Genomic DNA, 4,324 nt, shown 5'->3' on the forward strand with positions numbered 1-4,324 from the left:
CATGAATTATCTGTATCTGTACTCGGACTGGGCGGGGCCTGACCCGGAAGTGGACATGATTTAACCCGGAAGTGGGTCTGGTTGTTTTGAAATGGGCGGGGCTTTAACCGGTACATTATGTTAAGCATAAAATTGATATGGGTTGATCAGAAATTGTTATATTTATTGCTGATTAGAAAACTACTTACATGACAGCATCAACATTGAGCTTCAGATCAATGGTGTTGTCATGGTAACACACAATCTATACAACAAGTTTTGCAACAACGAATATAGCCGGCTTGTCTCTAATTGCTATGGAGAATACAAGCCATGAAGTCAAAGTTCTAACAAATTTAAAAAATCTGAATCCCAGCTGCTTCTTTAAAAAATCTACTACTGTACAAAGCTCAACTTCTTACTTTGGCCTAACCTTAGAAGCATGGCAGTAGAATTTGAAGCTGATTGTTTTTTTTTACCCCAATGTACCTTGATTTCTTTTCAGGAAACAAGTGTAAGCCAGTTCTTTGACCATGCTGTTGTTTAATGCAGTTTAATGCATTTCCGCATTGGGTTTCAACTGCCAGAGCCACATGGAGGAGTAAAGTGCAGCTAATCAATTTCCGACATCCAAGTTGCCTCTAACCTCTAAGCTACACCATCTGATGCAGATGTGGCTCCAGTATACTTTGGTCCTATGTTCAAATTTTACATTTCTGTTGGTGGCTGGTATTTTAATTTCACATTTAATTCGCCTCCACCCTGCAGCATTTCCAAAGGTCAAAACTGCAAATGGCTCAAAAGCAAATACTATTTCCGCTATTAATCTAAAATGAAGAAAAAAAATGAACTATAGATAGAGCAGAAAATCCTTATACACATATGGGATGTGCCAGACACAGAACTGTAAAATAAGATCTGGCGCAGCCAACGCTGTCACCTTCTGTTTTAATAAAACCTTCAGTCAGGATAAGAATAATCAAACTAGAAAGGGCAATATTTCTGAAGAAATTGTATGCGTGTAATAATGTCATAAATTAAAACTAATGAAAAGCAGAACATTTTTCCAGTATTTACACAAGCAAAAAAACTGATGTCCAATCCATTGTGCAGAGAAAGGTGCTTACTTTGCAAACCGTTTTAGTATAAAACCGATGTGCTTTCCTCGACTAAATGAACAGATCTGCAATCAGTGATACGTTTTAAAATGTCATTCATTTTAACAACAAAAAAACTATAAATGTGTCCCTGGCTCTACCAAGGTTGTCATTAATCTCATCCACTCGTAATTAATCTATATTTTCTAATTCCCCTTTTCAGGAATTGACATCCTCTCATGCAGAGGTGGGCAGAACTGGGGGTTGTTGGGGGTGGAAGTAGCTCAGTCCGCAGGGAGTTTGGAACCGGAGGGTCGGAGGCTCAAGTCTCCGTACAGACCAAAGTGGACTGATAGCTGGAGAGATGCCAGTTCACCTCCTGGGCACTGCCAAGGTGCTCTTAAGCAAGGCACCAAACCCCCAACCGCTCAGGGCCAGCAGCCCACTCACTCTACTCACTAAAGAGAATAAATTAAAAAGGAATTAAATAAATAGCCAAAAACTGTACTCAGGTGCACCAAGTAGAAGTTAAAGTATTCATGGAAAAATCCCAGGCACACTTCAACTAATGGTACGCGCTCCCTAAAAGATACTTCTGTCTGATCAACTAAATAAAGTATGATGTATGTGGAATGAACCAAGTGTCCTGTGAGTTATTTGTAACAAATGTATAATGTGTATGAAAAAAGCATATCAACTAATCCTAAGGAAAAATATAAGTGCATGAGGTTACCGCTCTTGAGCTGGTTGTGTGGCCATGGCTGTGGCCGTCACACTCCCGTTGGCAACTTTCCTTCTTTAGCATTTAGCTTCTTGCAGCGCTACAGCAACCATAAACAACACTGGCTCTTGCTGTTTGCTGCTTTAAGCAAGACAGATATGGAGTGGCACTGCTGTGACACAGTGCCAGCACATATTAAATATGATGACTTCAGACCTGAACTTAACCTCTCAATCGGGAGAGTGTGTGTCTCTTCCTTTCAGTTTTACTACTGGATGGTCATTTATTAAGAGTTAGTGTGTCTTTTTGGACCATGAATAATGAAGCTCACTTGCTGGTCTCTGGCTGTGTTTGACTTCAGCGTCCTCCGCAGGGCCTCATTAGGCTGAGGACGACTGGTGTAACTGTTTGTGTCTTCCAGGGAGCCGCTATCTTCAAGACCTGATTAATAACACAATGATGGCTGCAGTTAAAGTGCTGCTATTTACAGCCGTTTCTTGGTGCTTGCTGGCATAGAGGGGAAAAAGTCTCACAATTTTCTTCCTCTCTGTATCTCACTCTCAGCTGGATTTGATTTAATTGAGTTCAATTTAAAACAAGACTAGAAGTCTAAACCCCCTAAAGGTTGCAATACAGTATTCATGACACACCACAACACCAAAGCGTTAGACAGTATGAGTAATGAAGTCTGTACTGAGAGTTTTACTCTTCTTGTATAATTTTTTCTTTTTTTCTTTTTTTTTCCTTCTATTTTTGTTGTTTCCACTCTTCATTTTAACCCCAACTGGCCCGTCAGACACCACCTACCAAGAGCCTGGGTCTGTCCAAGGTTTCTGCCTAAAGTTTTTCCTCGCCACTGTTGCTTGCTCTGGAGGAAACTACTAGAACTGTTGGGTCCTTGTAATTTCTGGAGTGTGGTCTAGACCTACTCTATCTGTAAAGTGTCTCAAGATAACTCTTGTTATGAATTGATACTATAAAAAAACTTGAATTGAATTAAATTGAATAGCAATCTGACAATCATATTAAAAGTCATGCATACAAAGTTGAATTGGTTCTGATGGTGGAGAATGAGTAAAACTCAGGAAGTGACCAAGCTAGAAAATGGTACTTGTGTAAAAGAAGAATTTGCTCCTATCTTAATGGTTAGATCCTTTAAATCAACAGGGAGTCATCCTGTGGACACTGAACATCTACAATACATGTCAAGGACATCCAGTCATTTGGATTTGAGACTAGTCAATTACTAAAGTGTAAGGTGAAACTTTCATCTAATGGTGCAACGTTCTAGGATAGGCTCATAAAAGATCACTATGAAAAGTCCTCTGGAGACCATGCATGTCTATTACAACATTTAACTAAAATACAGTGGGCACGGAAAGTGTTCAGACCCCTTTACATTTTTATCTCTTTGTTTCATTGCAGCCATTTTCCAAAAATCTAAAAAGTTAATTTTATTTCTTATTAATGTACACTCAGCACCCCATCTTGACAGAAAAAAAACAGAAATGTAGAATTTTTGCAAATTTAATAAAAAAGAAAAACTAAAATATCACATGGTTCTAAGTATTCAGACCCTTTGCTCAGTATTGAGTAGAAGCACCCTTTTGAGCTAGTACAGCCATGAGTCTTCTTGGGAATGATGCAACAAGTTTTTCACACCTGGGTTTGGGGATCCCCTGCCATTCTTCCTTGCAGTTCCTCTCCAGTTCCGTCAGGTTGGATGGTGAACGTTGGTGAGCCATTTTCAGGTTTCTCCAGAAATGCTCAATTGGGTTTAGGTCAGGGCTCTGGCTGGGTCAGTCAAGAATGGTCACAGAGTTGTTCAGAAGCCACTCCTTTGTTATTTTAGCTGTATGCTGCTTAGCATCATTGTCTTGTTGGAAGGTGGACCTTCAGCCCAGTCTGAGGTCCTGAGCACTCTTGATGAGGTTTTCTTCCAGGATATCTCTGTACTTGGCCGCATTCATCTTTCCTTCAATTGCAACCAGTTGTCCTGTCCCTGCAGCTGAAAAACACCCCTATAGCACGTTGCTGCCACCACCATGTTTCCCTGTTGGGATTGTGGGGCAGGTGATGAGCAGTGCCTGGTTTTCTCCACACATACCGCTTAGAATTAATGCCAAAAAGTTCAATCTTGGTCTCATCAGACCAGAGAATCACATTTCTCCGAGTCTGAGCGTCCTTCATGTGTTTTTGGCAAACTCTATGAGGGATTCATGTATCTTGCACTGAGGAGAGGCTTCCCGTCGGGCCACTCTGCCATAAAGCCCTCACTGGTGGAGGGCTGCAGTGATAGTTGACTTTGTGGAGCTTTCTCCCATCTCCCTACTGCATCTCTGAAGCTCAGCCACAGTGATCTTTGGGCTCTTCTTTACCTCTCTCACCAAGGCTCTTCTCCCACGATTGCTCAGTCCCATGAAAGTATCTATGATATAGTTATAAAGCCGACTGGTTGCTTGTCATTGTATTAATAATTAAATTAATTCATTAATTAAATAAACAAGACTGGGTTTGTTCTCCAGAC

The 4,324-nt window shown here is 40.7% G+C and overlaps 1 protein-coding gene and 1 long non-coding RNA gene across 3 annotated transcripts in view; both read right to left on the bottom strand.

The window, feature by feature from the left end:
• thsd7aa (thrombospondin, type I, domain containing 7Aa) overlaps positions 1-4,324 on the bottom strand; it is a 213,050-nt gene that overhangs the window by 195,080 nt on the left and 13,646 nt on the right. The gene's annotated exons all lie outside the window — the stretch shown is intronic.
• The window catches only part of LOC116701550 (uncharacterized), an 11,058-nt gene that overhangs the window by 4,766 nt on the left and 1,968 nt on the right, over positions 1-4,324 (bottom strand). The window lies entirely within an intron of this gene.

The sequence above is a fragment of the Etheostoma spectabile genome, chromosome 14, assembly GCF_008692095.1.
Source record: "Etheostoma spectabile isolate EspeVRDwgs_2016 chromosome 14, UIUC_Espe_1.0, whole genome shotgun sequence".
Lineage (NCBI taxonomy): Eukaryota > Metazoa > Chordata > Actinopteri > Perciformes > Percidae > Etheostoma > Etheostoma spectabile.